This window comes from Lithobates pipiens, unplaced genomic scaffold (genome assembly GCF_037356315.1).
Source record: "Lithobates pipiens isolate NorthernLeopardFrog02 unplaced genomic scaffold, aLitPip1_a1.2 Scaffold_18, whole genome shotgun sequence".
NCBI lineage: Eukaryota > Metazoa > Chordata > Amphibia > Anura > Ranidae > Lithobates > Lithobates pipiens.
The window spans coordinates 574,753,763-574,768,840 of record NW_027507758.1 but is presented as its reverse complement, the minus strand read 5'-3'; the positions used below and the strand labels follow the sequence as shown (position 1 = coordinate 574,768,840).

General features: G+C 44.8%; 1 protein-coding gene and 1 long non-coding RNA gene across 2 annotated transcripts in view; one reads left to right on the top strand and one right to left on the bottom strand.

Annotated features, from left to right (window-relative positions):
- LOC143989053 (cytochrome P450 2K1-like) overlaps positions 1–4,290 on the bottom strand; it is a 101,283-nt gene extending 96,993 nt beyond the window's left edge. The window contains exon 1 of the mRNA XM_077489060.1: positions 4,162–4,290. The gene's annotated coding sequence lies outside the window, so the exon portion shown is untranslated. The remainder of the gene's footprint in view (positions 1–4,161) is intronic.
- LOC143989054 (uncharacterized) overlaps positions 1–15,078 on the top strand; it is a 215,816-nt gene that overhangs the window by 142,518 nt on the left and 58,220 nt on the right. The gene's annotated exons all lie outside the window — the stretch shown is intronic.

The window sequence follows — 15,078 nt, the reverse complement described above, 5'->3', positions numbered from 1 at the left end:
TTGTCGAAAAGGGGTGGTGCATGGATGCTCCCCCTTGAAAAAAGTTCTGCAGATGCCCATTCTGCTCTCCCCTATGGGGGATCGGATGAAGACGGACCATAGAGTCCGTCATCACCCGAAACGATCTGCAGACGGATGGAAAAATAGGTTTTTCCTCTGTCAGGCCGCGTACACACGGGCGGACTGTTCGCCCAACTTTGTCCGCTGAACAGTGTTTGGGCGGACAGTCCGCTCGTGTGTGGGCTTTCAGCGGACAGTTTCAGCGGACAGTTGGACGGACAAGGTTTTTCGGAAATTCCGAAAAACTGTCCGCTGAAACCTTGTTTGAGCGAACAGTCCGCCCGTGTGTAGGCTTGTTCGTCAAACAAAGTTGCGCGCATGCTCAGAAAGGATTTTCACGCCGAAAGCTATAATGCAGTGTATAGGACGTCGTATTTTTCGTCCCGTCGTACGTGCCGTTCACGTCATCGCGCACGGTTTCAGCAAACTGTTCGTTCGTCGTGTGTGGGCATGTCCGTCCATGCTAAGTTTGAGCGGACTGTTTGCCGAAACTGTTGGACGGACAAAGTTGGGCGAACAGTCCGCGCGTGTGTACGCGGCCTCACACTTTTTTGGATCAGAGTGGGTCAGATGTCAGCGGACATGTCACCGCTGACATCCGTCCCTCCATAGACCTCCATTCAGGTCCGCTTAAAAAAACTGGACAGATCGTCCATGTGAAAGGGGCCTTAATGAATTAAAATAATTAAAACACACAAAAAAAGACTTAATCAGGGCACATAAAACCAAAAAAACACTTCCAACTTCCAACAGTATTTGTAAACATTCTCATTACAATGTCGGCAAGAGGAGGGATGCAAGCTGAGATGGACACTCATAGTGCACCCTACTCATTCACAAAATAATGTTTATAGTAAACAAACATTTGGACACATTTTGAAAAAGTCTTTATTAGAAAAAAAAAAAGTCCCACAATGCAGGACAAATGCAGGACATACCAAAGGCCTTATATCAGCATGTGCACCTGAATAAGTAATGCATTCTATGGGAACAGGTTTTTTTAAAGTTTTGATATGAATGGACTTGCTCACACATGGAGTAAAGTCTGTTCATTTTGAACGTGGCTCCAGGTAGACGGGACTAGTGCAGGAAGTTAATGTCACCACCTCCATTGCCGAGATTGACACCTTGCAAGCCCCGTCATCTGGTATGGATTTAAAGGGGAACCCTAATGCCGAAAAAACTGTGCGGGGGTCTCCCAAAGTCCATAGCAGAGTCCATTGCAGACCCTTTTCCGAGCACACAGCCTGGCCGGTCAGGAAAGGGGGTGCTTGTGAAGACCACATAGACGAGTTCTTGCAGTAAAAAAATATTTTAGGCAACAGACAGCATGGATTCATGAAAGACAGAAGTTGTCAGACAAACCTGATTTCTTTTAACGAGGAGGTAAGTAAAACCTTGGACAGAGGGGTGGCGGTGGAGGTGGTATACTTGGACATTTCAAAATCGTTCCACACACACGGCTCATGTGTAAGGTAAAGTCTACAGGTTTGGAAATACCAGTTTGTAAATGGATAGAAAACGGGATAAAAGACAGAATTCAGAGAGTAGTGGTTAATGATTCTTACTCTGAATGGTCTAAGGTTATCAGTGGTGTACCCCAAGGTTCAGTGCTGGGACCCTTACTTTTTAACATCTTTATAAATGATATTGGGTCTGGGATCAAAAGTAACATTTCCATCTTTGCAGATGACACCAAGCCTTGCAGTGGAATAACGTCCTTACAGGATGTCTCCAATTTACAAGCCGACCTTGATGCTCTGTCTAATTGGGCGACTATATGGCAGATGAGATTTAATGTTGATAAATGTAAAGTTATGCACTTGGGGCCTAAGAATGTGCATACATCATACATACTAGGGGGAGTACAACTAGGTGGATCCATAGTGAAGAAAGATCTGGGAGTTTTGGTAGAATATAAGCTCAATAATAGCATGCAATGCCAAGCTGCGGTTTCCAAAGCGAGCAAAGTCCTTTCTTGTATTAAGAGAGGTATAGACTCCAGAGAGAGATATAATTTTGCCCCTGTTCAAATCATTAGTAAGACCTCATCTGGAATATGCAGTTCAGTTTTGGGCACCAGTTCTCAAAAAGGTTATCGGGGAACTGGAGAAAGTGCAGAGAAGGGCAACCAAACTGATAAGAGGCATGGAGGAGCTCAGCTATGAGGAAAGATTAGAGGAACTGGATTTATTCACTCTTGATAAGAGGAGATTAATGGGGAATATGATCAACATGTACAAATGTATAAGGGGTCCATATAGTGAACTTGGTGTTGAGTTATTCACTTTAGAGGACAAGGGGCACTCTTTACGTCTAGAGGAAAAGAGATTTCATCTCCAAATACAGAAAGGTTTCTTCACAGTAGGAACTGTGAAAATGTGGAATAGACTCCCTGCAGAGGTGGTTCTGGCCAGCTCAGTAGATTGCTTTAATAAAGGCCTGGATTATTTTCTAAATGTACATAATATAACTGGGTACTAACATTTATAGGTAAAGTTGATCCGGGGAAAATCTGATTGCTTCTCTGGGAATCAGGAAGGAATTGTTTCCCCTGCTTTAGCAATTGGATCATGCTCTGCTGGGGTTTTTCGCCTTCCTCTGGATCAAATGTGTGTATAGAATGTGGGATTGTATGAATTTTTTTTTTTTTTTTGTGGTTGAACTGGATGAACTTGTGTCTTTTTTCAATCTGACTAACTATGTAACTATGTAACTTTAAGCATTATTAAAATCACTGCTCCCGAAAAAACAGCCATTTTTAAAACTTTTTTTTGCATTGATACATGTCCCCTGGGGCAGGACCCAGGTCCCCAAACATTTTTTATGACAATACCATGCATATAAGCCTTTAAAATTAGCACTTTTGATTATTCATGTTCGTGTCCCATAGACTTTAATGGTGTTCGCGTGTTCGAACTAATTTTTTGCCTGTTCACATGTTCTGGTGCGAACCGAAAGGGGGGGAGGGGTCTTTGGCTCATCCCTAGACACCAGTAGTCCTTATATTTATGACCCTGTTTTATATACACAGCCCAGTAGGAGGTTCCTGCCTCTGTGCATTCTGGGAAGGGGTATTTATTGGCAGATGCCATGTGCTTTGAGAGTCCTCTCCTCATGGCTTTTAAGGCCTGAGGCTACGCTGCTGCAAGCTGTGCAAGTAGGCCCAGAAGCCTGTCTGGAAGAAGCCGAGCCAAGCTGAGGAGATCCAGGGGAGGACCCTTGCTGGAGAGAGCTAGGATGAAGGCTGATCTCTCAGAAGGGCCTGGTAACTTACTTAGAAGACGCATCTATATCTATCTACCCTCACAGTACCACCAGGTGAGCTTAAAGGTTCTGGTACTGTGAAGCTGCTTTGTGAGAGAGACTTATCCAGGCATTTACTGATCGCTAGGTCTGTGTGAGATACCTACCAATATTTCAAGGTCTGCTAGAAGAAAGCTGTGTTTTGTCCTTTAATCTAAGGAGTCTGTAAGTGATCTACTAAAAAAAGGTATCTGCAACCTCCCCTCAACCTCTTTACTACTACTTCTTTCAAGTTCTTCATTAAAGCATTTTTTAAAAATACCGAAAGTGACTGGCACCCATATTTGTTCTAACTTCCCATTATAGACTTGGACTCAGCCCTGGGGTGAATGTAAGCCAGCTCCTTGTATCTGGAGATATCCTTTCTGCTACCAGGAGATCCAGGTGGGCGCTACATTTACAACCAACTACAAGACTACTGTGCATTCATCATACATACATAACAAGAACAGATATTTCAAATTACATCCGGAATCCAAAAAAGAGGAAAGTGCTGTTTTAAAAAGCAACCCGACTAGATACTGAGAATTACACCCATGAAGAAAAGAGAAGTGCTACTGTGCAGGTTTCATGTACACAATAGAAGAGGAAGATTTTTGCATTAAAGTGATTCTAAAGCTAAAACATTTTTTACCTTAATACATTCCTAGCAGAAACAAGTAGGAATTTTGAACAACACGTAAAACTCCCTGCAATGCACACTGATCACTCAGAAGGGATTTTTTTTTCTCATCAAAAGTAGAGTTAATTTTTAAGCAAATTTAATCTAAAAAAAGATAAGTGAGTAGTACTCACGGTTCTGCACTCACGTATCTTCTTCTTAGTACATGTATGTTTTTTAGTGAGTCTGCTGAAGAATGACTAGATTACCGAGTGTGTGATAATCTGCCCCTTTGTACTTTCAGAGAAACTACATAAGTAAAAAAAAAACTCTCTACTCCCACCCTCTAGATTCACTAATGACGGGACAGGAGGAAAGCTCTTGAGGTTTATAGATAGAGAAAAGAGAAGGAAATGGAAACCTGTACTGCGAAGGTATGTACTGCATGCAGACTACCACACCTAATCTTTTCTTTTTAAAACTATGACTGATATCTTCCACCCTCTATTCCTAAGGAAATATTTACAAGGCTATGTCCATCCTAAAGCCTTATACACCAGCAGTTTTTTTGTTTTGTTCAACCCAGCGGGGTGAGCGAAAAAAAAACTGAAGAGCTTGGGAGGAGTCGCTGTACTAACATAAGATAGTTAGTACATCGGCTCCCCCCGCTGAGCTATTGTATTCTGACAGGGCAGATCCCTCCCACCAGTCATTGGCTGCTAGACGAAAACGAAGGCAGTGACCTTGAAGAGGAAACAAATTATCCATTGAGAAGAAAATCTAATCTTAAAATGAGATCAACAAAAATGCCATCTCTTTCGAAATATAAATGGCTCCAAGTCTTTCTAGACCAGATGAAACAGGATCCTGGGAGAGTAAATTGGAATTGGAATTGGATTGGACCAAATAATTTATCCAACTCTGAGAGGAAGGCCCTATGTGAACTAGAAGAGGCACCCAACCTAGTGATTAAAAAAAGTGATAAAGGTGGTAATGTGGTTTTGTTAAGTGAGAAAATCTATGAGGAAGAAACGCTAAGGTTGCTTGGTGATAACTCTACTTATAAAAATCTCACTAAGACCTCATTCCCTTCCTTAATAAACGCCCTGATTAATAAACTTAAGCTTGGTATGGAAACAGGCCTCCTCACTAGGAAAGAATATCTCTTCCTCAGAGTTGAGGACATGAATATCCCTACTTTTTACATAATACCTAAGCTGCACAGGTCCTTACATGCCCTCCTGGTAGGTCGATTGTTTCAGCCATCAAAGGACTTTTGGAAAAGGTTGGCAAATATGTATATTCAGTGGTTAAGGAACTTGTGTGTTCTTTGCCATCTTACATTTGTGACAGTAGAGATGTGCTTTCCAAACTACTGTCATTATTCCTCCCTGAAGTTGCCCTTCTGGTGGGGATTGATGTGGAAAGTTTATACACGTCGATCCCTCACCAGTGGGGCATCGCTGCCAGTGAGTCCTTCCTGGATCATCATTATCCTCTGTTTGTTTAAAAGGGCCAAAAACAAAGCAACTAATAGTAAACATGAGGATCTCCTTACCACCCAAAAAACAACTACCACAGTTGAAGAACATTGAGCAAGATTACCCTAGGATCATCACCAGGTTTTGCTTGCAATGGGAAGAGGTCCACGAGATTCTTGCCAAGCATTGGCATATCCTAAGATCCGCCCCGTTGTTGGCCAATATAGTAAGTCCAAGACCCCTATTAACGGCTAGGAGAGCACGCAACTTGGGTGATGTTTTGGTCCACTCGGAGTATACATGGACTGTAAGCGAGAATTGGTTGACAAGGGCTAAACCTATCCCAGATATGCACATTTGTGGACATTGTGGTATTTGTAAGTATATCCATCAAACCGATTTGTTTGCCAATCCATGTGGAGGAAAAAATTACAAAATCAAACAATTTATTAATTGTTCAACTACACAGGTCATTTATATGTTAACCTGTCCCTGCAATAAAATCTATATAGGTAAGACGAAACGTCAACTCCGCATTAGGATTGATGAGCACATCGGCAGTATTAGGAAGAAGGATGATGATCTTCCAATCCCTTTACATTTTTCTAGATATCATAACGGCGATCCAGAGGGCCTTACTGTTAAGGGAATTTATGTGCTGAATTTATCCCCTAGAAGGGGAGATTTTTATACCATTCTTCTCCAAAAAGAGAAGATGTGAACATACTATTTGGACTCTTTGGTCCCCAAGGGGTTAAATACCGAATTCTGAATGTTTATGTTGAGAGGTGTTTCGGATGACATCCAGTGGTAAAAGATAGTAATTACACTTTTGATGGCCTATTTATTTCTGTCTTTCCCAACTCCTCCTTGCTCTGAAGAAACCAGAATCTATTGGCTGGTGAAATGCGTCAGTGGCGTGATGTCAGCACGCCACAGTGGGACCGCGCGGTCTTTGATTCTAAGTGCCTGTACGGAGCTATACAGCTGATCATCGTTTTCAGATGTCAATATCCTCTGTTCGGAATGTAATTAAGAAATGGCAGTCATCAGGAACAGTGGAAGTTAAAACAAGATCTGGAAGACCAAGAAAAATATCAGACAGAACAGCTTGCAGGATTGTGAGAAAAGCATTGCAAAACCCATGTTTGACTGCACGATCCTTCCAGAAAGATCTGGCAGACACTGGAGTTGTGGTACACTATTCCACTATAAAGCGATACTTGTACAAATATGGTCTTCATGGAAGAGTCATCAGAAGAAAACCCCTTCTACATCCTCACCACAAAAATCAGCATTTGAACTTTGCAAATTAACATATAGACAAGCCTGAGGCATTTTGGAAACAAGTTCTGTGGACCGATGAGGTTAGAATAGAACTTTTTGGCCGGAATGAGCAAAGGTACGTTTGGAGAAGAAAGGGCACAGAATTTAATGAAAAGAACCTCTGTCCAACTGTTAAGCATGGGGGTGGATCAATCATGCTTTGGGGTTGTATTGCAGTCAGTGGCACAGGGAACATTTCACGAGTAGAAGGAAAAATGGATTCAATAAAATTTCAGCAAATTTTGGATGGTAATTTGATGCCATCTGTGAAAAAGCTGAAGTTAAAGAGAGGATGGCTTCTACAAATGGATAATGATCCTAAACACACCACCTCAAAATCCACGGGGGATTACATCAAGAGTTGTAAACTGAAGGTTTTACCATGGCCTTCACAATCTCCTGACCTCAATATTATTGAAAATCTATGGATAGACCTTAAAAAAGCAGTGTGTGACAGACAGCCCAGAAATCTCAAAGAACTGGAACACTTTTGTAAGGAAGAATGGGCAAAGATACCTCCATCAAGAATTGAAAGACTCTTGGTTGGCTACAAAAAGCGTTTACAAGCTGTGATACTTGCCAAAGGGGGCAGTACGAGATATTAACTCTGCAGGGTGCCCAAACTTTAGCAGACGCCATTTTTTTGTTTTCTGTAATTTTGAAAGTGTAAATGATGGAAATAAAATCTAACTTTTTTTGGCATATTATAAGAATGTCTAATCTGTAATTTGATGCCATTTGGAGATTTTTCCATCTTTCCTTGGCTTCGTTATGCACATTAATACACATTTTTACCTGGGGTGCCCAAACTTTCGAGCCCCACTGTACTATGTGCATGGCTTAGTAACTAAATAACCTGATTTAAATGGGAGTTTATCTCTTTTGGGAATTATACTTGAGCATTAATACTTAGCATTAGCGTCTGCTAATGGTGAGTAGGGATGAGCCGAACACCCCCCGGTTCGGTTCGCACCAGAAATTTCGAACGGAACCCAAATTCGAACGAACTTTAGAACCCCATTGAAGTCTATGGGACTCGAACGTTTGAAATGAAAAGTGCTAATTTTAACGGCTAATATGCAAGATACTGTCCTAAAAAGGGTTTGGGGACCTGGCTCCTGCCCCAGGGGACATGGGTCAATGCCTAAATTTTTTTTAAAAATGGCCGTTTTGGCAGGAGCACTGATTTTAATGACGATTAAAGTGAAAAAAAAAAGTGAAATATTCCTTTAAATATGGTGCCTGGGGGGTGTCTGTAGTATGCCTGTGAAGTGCCACGTGTTTCCCGTGTTTAGAACAGTCCCTGCACAAAATGACATTAAACGGAAATAACACCATTTAAAACTGCTTGCGGTTTTAATGTTATATCTGGTTCCTGCAATATGGTTGAAAATCATTGAGAAAAATGGCATGGGTAGCCCTCCCTGCCCATTACCAGCCCCTTTAGGTCTTGTACGCATATTAAGGGGAACCCCCGTACCCATATTAAAAAAAGGAAATGCGTGTGGCCCCCAGGCCCTATATACTCAGAACAGCAGTATACAGGCGGTGCAAACAAGACAGGGACTGTGTAGGTTTGTTGTGTTAAGTTGAATCTGTTTGTAATTTTCAACTGGTACATTTTTAAAGTGTAGCTCCAGTCAAAAAAAATATTTTTAAGCTTTTTGGAAAACATAGGGAAGGGTTATCACCCCTGTATAATTTGTTTTGTCGTCCATCTTTTTTCATCTCACTTGCTGTTGTCTCCTTCCGTTTGCAAGTAGGAGATGTTTGTAAATTGGATGTTTGAAAGTAGGGGCCTGCCCTATATGCTCTGCAGAAATGGCGGAACAAGGTGTTGATTTTGCCACAACATTGTAAGCCCTCAAAGTGACTCTTGGTGGGCGCTGGAGCGCCCCTGCTGTGAACGATTATATCAAGAATTGTAATTACATGCCATTGTTGAACAGTGGTAGAAAAATTGACCTTTGGTGGTTGTGGTGCTGGTGCCACAACACTATAAGTCCTCACCGTTACTCTGGGTGGGCACAGGAAGGGGCCCTCCTGTGAAATATTATATCAAGAATTGTAATTACATGTCCCTGTTAAACAGGGGCAGAAAAATTTGGCCTTAGGCACTGCTGCTGGTGCCACCACACTGCAACCTCTGCCATATACTCTAGTTTTATTGCAGGAATTAGCCCTGCTGCAAAGCATTGCATCAAAAATTGTACTTAAACGCCCCTGTTAAACAGGGGCAGAAAAATTGGGCTGATGGCATCAACCAGAACTAGAAATGTTCTTCCAACATATCAGCGGAGGAGGAAGAGGATAGACAATCAACATAACAGGACAGTCACTCAGCATCAGCATAGGCAGTCTTGAAGGGATGTGATATTTAAAAAAAAATTATTCGGTTACATCAGCTTCAGGTGCTTGGTAGCTGTGGGTGATCCAAGACTGATTCATCTTGATGAAGGTCAGTCAATCAACTGATTCGGTGGACAGGCGCACCCTGTGATCGGTAACAAAGCCACCAGCAGCACTGAAGGTGCGTTCCGAAAGAACGCTGGATGCAGGACAGGCCAGTAGCTCAATTGCATACTGTGCAAGCTCTGGCCAGTGATCCATCCTCAAGACCCAGTAAGCCAGAGGATTTTCGTCGGGAAAGGTGTCCAAGTCTGACCTTGCCCCTAGGTATTCCTGCACCATGTAAATCAGACGCTGGCGATGGGTGCTGGAACCGATCATACCTTGGGGCTGCGGACTAAAAAATTGTCTGAAAGCATCAGTCAGACGGCCACCTTCTCCACCGCTCCTTCTGACCGATGCCTCAGCAACATGTTGTCCAGGACCAGGAGTTTGTAACCTCCCAGTCTCTGGGAATGCGTTGCACAGACCTTTCTGCAAGGCCTCCCGGAGGTGTCTCATCCTCTGCTCCCTCTGAAATGGCAAGATAAGGTTGGCAACCTTACCCTTGACCGTGGATCAAGGAGAGTGGCCAGCCAGTAATGGTCCCTCTCCTTGATCCGAAGAATACGAGGATCCTTCCGCAGGCTTTGCAGGATCAGGGAGGCCATGCAGCGTAGGTTAGCTGAGGCATTCGGTCCGGAGTCCTCTGGGTCACTAAGGACAACATGATCCGCAGCTACCTCCTCCCAGCCTCGTACAAGTCCACGTGTTTCTTGGGACTGTAAATCATCCCTACAAGACTGCTGCTGCTGCTGCTGATGCTGATGCTGAGTGCCAGCCTCCACCTCCATGCTGACACAATCATCCTCCTCCTCCTCTTCCTCCTCCTCATCCTCTTCCTGTGTGATGGGTGGCACAGCAGGAACACTGTCTGGATAAAGGGGGCCTTGAGAGGCAAGGAAGTCCTCCTCTTCCTGCCTCTGTTCTGCCTCAAGGGCCCTGTCCATTATTCCACGCAGCGTATGATCCAAGAGGTGGACAAGAGGTACAGTGTCACAACTCACCATCCTTGTGGCCTCCTCAGACGGTGACAGGACAGTGCATGCATCCCTGATCATGCCCCACTGGCGTGGTGAGAAAAAACCAAGCTCCCCTAACCCTGTCCTGGTGCCGTAGTCGTACAGGTACTCATTGATGGCCCTCTGCTGCGTGTGCAGCCGCTGCAGCATGGCCAATGTTGAGTTCCATCTGGTGGGCATGTCACATATAAGGCGGTTCTTGGGCAGGTTCAACTCCTTTTGGAGATCAGCCAGCCGAGCACAGGCATTAAATGATCGGCGGAAATGCACACAGACTTTCCTGGCCTGCTTCAGGACATCCTGTAAGCCAGGGTACCTGCCCAAGAACTGCTGCACCACCAGGTTAAGGACGTGAGCTACACAGGGCACATGGGTCAGTTGTCCCTGTCGGAGGGCGGAGAGGAGGTTGGTGCCATTGTCGCAAACCACCATTCCTGGCTTAAGCTGGCGTGGCGTCAACCACCTCTCGGCCTGCCCCTGCAGAGCTGACAAAACATCCGCCCCAGTGTGGCTCCTGTCCCCCAAACAAACCAGCGCAAGCACGGCATGGCATCATTTTGCCTGCGTACTTGCGTAGCCCCTGGAACGCCTACAGAGCACTGGAAGAGGCCATGGAGGAAGAAGAAGAGGAGGGGGTGGAGGAGAGAGGTGTGTCACAACCAATAGTAGCATTTTGGAGGCGTGGTGGCGGAACAACCTCCAACACTACTGCACCTTGTCCTGCATCCTTCCCAGCTGCCAGAAGAGTGACCCAATGGGCCGTGAAAGATAGGTAACGTCCCTGTCCATGCCTGCTGGACCATGAGTCAGCGGTAATATGCACCTTACCGCTGACTGCCCTGTCCAGCGAGGCAAGGACATTGCCTTCCACATGCCGGTAGAGAGCCGGAATCGCCTTCCGTGGCGTTTGGGGACCTGCCACTGAGGAACCGCACATTGTACAAACTCACGGAAGGGGGCCGAGTCTACCAACTGAAAAGGCAGCAGTTGAAGTGCTAGCAATTTAGCCAAGCTAGCATTCAACCGCTGGGCATGTGGATGGCTGGGAGTGAACTTCTTTCGCCGGTCCAGCAGCTGGGGCAGGGACATTTGCCTGCTATAATCGGACGTGGGTGTACCGCTAGCAGAGTTCCCGGAAGCACTTGGCTGTGACACACCTAATTCTACACCTTCATTCCTCTCAGAGCAGGTTTCAGAGAGGACTGAAGGTCTAGTGGGGTTGGAGATGCCAGCTGATGAGGAGCAAGTAGAGGTCCGCTTTGTTCTTTGGTGTGGGTCTTTGAGGTACGCTTGCCAACGAGCTGCATGGCAGGTCAACATATGTCTGATCAAGCATGTGGTGCCCAAGCGGCTAATGTTTTGGCCACGTGAGATACGCTTGAGACATATGTTGCAAATAGCAGCGGTGCGATCTGATGCACTCGTCTCAAAAAAGGCCCACATCAAAGAACTTTTAGAATAACGCGCAGAGGCAGCGCTCTGCACAGGCGGAGCTCTGCGGTATGATTCAGTCGGTGTGCTGCCCCTAAGCTGGCCCCCGGAGGACATGTGCCTCCTCCTCCTCCTCTCTCCTTCCAGGCACCCACGTGGAGTCAGTGCCCTCATCATCCCCTCCCTCTTCATCGCTGTAGCAAACCTGGCAGTATGCTGCAGCTTGTGGAACATGACTGCCAGATTGCTGTCCTTCTTGAGCATCCCCTCTCTCTGCGCTCACGCTACTGCCTTCCTCTAGCTGAGTGTCATCATCAGAGCCCACAAAACACTGGGCATCCTCCTGGAGCATGTACCCAACACTGTGCTCAAAGAGTTCAGGAGACTCCTCAGGAGGACGTGGTGGGTCTAGGGAAGGAGTCACTGATGATGACATTGAGAGGAGGGAAGACGATGCGTTGGCAGCTGCTTTGCTAGTACCCTGAGACTGGGTGAGAGAGGATGAGGAGGATGAAGAGGGCTTGGTCATCCACTCTACCAAGTCGTTGGCATGTTGCGGTTCAACATGTCCAGCTGCCGAAAAGAAGGACAAGCGTGTCCCATGGCCACGTGCTGATGACAATGCACCGCGTCCATGACCAGCACTGTTGTCCACAGAGCCTGCTTGCCCCCTTTTATCGGCTCGCGCCTGTCTGCCTCTCCTTGCTGGCCTTCCAGACATGGTAATGGCCTGAAGGGAGTTGGGTAAAAAAGCAGTTGGGTAGTGTATATTGTGCTAGAGGCACACAACACTCACTAACTCCTGCAGATGCCTTTATTATAGAACACCAGAGATAAAGGGGTATATACAGATGTATACTGTGCTGTGCTGGAGGCACACACAACTTCCAATAACTCCTGCAGATGGCAAGTGGGCTCAAATAGAGAACAGCTATGTTGGTGGATATAGCGGTATGTACTGGGTACAGAGCACGCAGACAGCACGCACTATCTCCTAACACTACTGACTGCAAGCTCTATTATAAAAGATAGATCACTAGCTATATAGGTGAGGTGAATATAGCGGTGTATACTGCGGTCAGGGCACGCAGACAACAACCACTACACAACAGCAAGATCGAAAATCTTCCGAAAACGATCGGTGTGTACTGTGTTGAAGGTACACAGAACACCCACTAACTCCTGCAGATGCCTTTATTATAGAACACCAGAGATAAAGGGGTATATACAGATGTATACTGTGCTGTGCTGGAGGCACACACAACTTCCAATAACTCCTGCAGATGGCAAGTGGGCTCAAATAGAGAACAGTTATGTAGGTGGATATAGCGGTATGTACTGGGTACAGAGCATGCAGACAGCACGCACTATCTCCTAACACTACTGACTGCAAGCTCTATTATAAAAGATAGATCACTAGCTATATAGGTGAGGTGAATATAGCGGTGTATACTGCGGTCAGGGCACGCAGACAACAACCACTACACAACAGCAAGATCGAAAATCGTCCGAAAACGATCGGTGTGTACTGTGTTGAAGGTACACAGAACACCCACTGCTTCAGACGCTACCACACACTACACAAGGCCGCCGCGCTGGCGGCCTTATATAGTGTGGGGCGTGCACTACACAGCCTGAGCTATGATTGGCCACAGGCATCCTGCCTGTGGCCAATCATGGCTCTCCTCGCTGCTGGCGCTGCGATTGGCCAAGCATGCGGGGTCACAGTGCATGCTTGGCCAATCATGAGCCAGCAATGCACTGCGCCATCGCAGTGCATTGTGGGCCGTGAGCGCCACACAAATTTGGCGCGAACGGACCAAAATGTTCGGACTTCGCCGAAAGGACAAACAGCCAATGTTCGAGTCGAACGTATGTTCGACTCGAACACGAAGCTCATCCCTAATGGTGAGTGTAGTGTGTATGTGGGATGTGTAGCCACAGCTCCCTATGTTTTTAAACACTTGACAACGTTGTCATTTTTTTTAAATGAGTTTGTGACAACCACTTTTCTGTGCTTTTTCTCCTCCCCTTAATTTAATCAGTTATGCAATTTTGTACTAATAAAGCGAGTTTGTATTAACCACAGTGTTCTATCTTTGCCCTCTTAGGAGAACTTTATTCTCTTAGTATTTTTTTGTATGCTTATAGGGTAACCAGAACTACATCCTACGTGGTTCGTGAGGATGAAGTTGTATGTACTTAATCTCTAAAAAAGTGTCTTTACATTTACTTATCAAATTGAAGGTTGATACAGGCAGTTATCTGTTATTTTTTTATTGGCTGAGATTGCTGATTGGATGCCGATCGGCAGACCTTTTTTGCTCATGTCCCTTCAACAGAAGCCAGCCGTTCGCCTGGTTTCTGTCGGACTTGCTACCAAACACACGGGCCAAATGTCTATTGAACCAGATGATACCGCCCGATATTCGGCCCAGGTGTACGGGCCTTAAGACCTTAACTAGTTGCTGCCCTCCCACTCATTCTGAGACGATGTCATATGATGGCGTCCCAGAATGGCTGCTCTTGTGCGCCCACGGTGATTGCGACCGCACCATGTCCTAGCAACAGATCTCCGTAAAGAGCCGCGTCTGCGGCTCTTTAACCACATAGGTATGCAGGGAGAAATATAGATACTCTCACCACACAATTTTTTAAAACAATTTGAGGTCGGGGTTCCCCTTAATAGACCCAAAGGGCCTGGTAATGCACTAGGGGGAGGGGAACCCATGCTCTTTTTTTCAATGAGTTTTATCTATATTGCCCAACAATTCATTACAGCCGCGATCAGTTTTAAATGACAATTTTTCCTTTAGAAATATAATTTTGCTGTGGTACTGTTCTAAACACGGGAAAAATGCGCCACTTTACAGGCATACTATAAACACCCCCCAGGCACAATATTTAAAAGAATATTTCATTTTTATTGTTTCACTTTAAGCATTAAAAAAATCACTGCTCCCGAAAAAACGGACGTTTAAAAAAAAAATTGCATTGCTACAGTATATGTCCCCTGGAGCAGGACCCGGGTCCCCAAACACTTTTTATTACAATAACATGTGTTCAGCTCATCCCTAGTTACTAGACATGTGCACTGCTGAACAATGTGTTTGTTTTCGTTCTTCCTTTTTTTTCCTTTTCGGGTCATTCATTATGAGCCCAATTCATAAATTCGGAAAACAAAAAACGGAAATTTGAAAAAAATAGGAGATTTGGCAATTCGGAGAAAATTGGAAATTCGAAAATTTTGAAAAAAATTGGAAATTCGGAAAAGAATTAGGAAATTCAGAAATTTTTTAATTTAAAAAAAGAATTTCAAAAGAATTTGAAAAAAAAAATGGAAATTTCCAAAAAATTTGTAATTAGGAAGTTCGAAAAAAATGGAAATTCAAATAAATTTATG